This window comes from Rattus norvegicus, chromosome 6 (genome assembly GCF_021556685.1).
Source record: "Rattus norvegicus strain SHRSP/BbbUtx chromosome 6, alternate assembly SHRSP_T2T, whole genome shotgun sequence".
NCBI lineage: Eukaryota > Metazoa > Chordata > Mammalia > Rodentia > Muridae > Rattus > Rattus norvegicus.
In genome coordinates this window covers 118,240,524-118,242,164 of record NC_141539.1, presented here as the reverse complement: position 1 = coordinate 118,242,164, position 1,641 = coordinate 118,240,524, and positions in this window count along the sequence as shown.

The following is a 1,641-nucleotide window of genomic DNA, read 5'->3' as shown; positions in this document are numbered from 1 at the left end:
CCACCATAATTTTTTTGGTGCATTTCTCTCTATGGCATCCCAACAAATGCAGCTCAACATGCAATGTAAGACAGATGAATACATGCATTTTGTTAGCAAAGACTTCTTTGTCACATGTCCTTTCACATGCTTGCTTTAGCAGAACATCCTTTTACCTGTGTCTGCTTCAGCTCAACATTCCTTCACGAGTCTGTCTTAGGTTTTCACTTGTGATTGCCTCAACTAAACATTCCTTCTTGTGTTTGCACTAGCAAAACACTATTGAACCAACTAGCCAAAGAATCCTTAGGTTTCCATTTCATTTATCCTTTAGCTTAGTGAGGAACACTCGTGATATAAAAGAACACAAGGGCTACTACTATCTTATGCAGAGTCAGAAAGCATTCTCCATGAGTGAGAGTTGAAAACAGCCAGAGAGATCTTTGTGACAATTTGGTAATTAGGCAGGCTTCAATCTATTTCTAAAATCTCTAGAATGTGCAGGTTTTTCTAGATGAACCTTTCTTGTTCAGATGACTAATAAAGCTATTTTTATAAACTCCTACAACAGGGAACAAAGATATGGTGTTATTTATCTGTATATGTTTCACCAGAAAGCACTCCTATAAGGAATGCATAATCAGCCACCAAGGAACTTCTGGTAAGTTAAACATGTCATAACTTCACAGGAAAAAGGCTGGAAAAGAAGGAAAGGAGAAAGGTATGTAATTCTAATTCAAGTAAAATGTTATTTTTAATTATAAAATTAAAATTGTACATTCATAGAAATAATTAAAGGAAAGATCCAAATAACCTGAATATATATTCATCATATGATAAAGGAGACATTATATCTAAGAGAATTAGTCATATCAAATAATAATAGTAGAAAATGAATAAATTCCAGAATTTGAAATGTATAGAACGAACATATAACTATGCAGGTTAAAAGTATTCTATTCAGACTTTAGATACAACCTGTAAAGAACACATATGTACAAAAAAATACTCAAGCCACATATTCAATACGCCTGCTATAACCTTTTGAAAATTACATGGTATTTTTACAAAGACAAGCAGGTAGATTGCTGGAATAGAATTGAAGACCCAGAAATGAACCCACATACTTATGGTCATTTGGTCTTTGACAAAGGACCTAAGACTATCCAATCAAAAAAAAAGACAGCATTTTCAACAAATGGTGCTGGCTCAACTGGAGGTCAGCATGTAGAAGAATGCAAATCTACTGATTCTTATCTCCTTCTACAAATCTCAAGTCCAAGTGGATCAAAGACCTCCACTTAAAACCAGATAAACTAAAACTAATAGAAGAGAAAGTGGGGAAGAGCCTTCAACATATAGGTATGGGTGGAAATTTACTAAACAGAATACCAATGGCTTATGCTCTAAGAATTTACAAATGAGATCTCATGAAGTTGCAAAGCTTCTGTAAGGCAAAGGACACTGTCATCGAGTTAGAAGAAACACTTTCCATCCCACGCATATGGCTAAAATCCATTCAAATTTCAGAAAATAGAAATAGCCAAGCACCAGGATGTCAGGGAGAAGGATGGAAAGAGCTCACTTAAAGATTACTTTCAGTAATCCCAGTTGAGGGATTGGGCCACCCACCCAGCTCAAAATTTTTAGCCCAGAACTTTT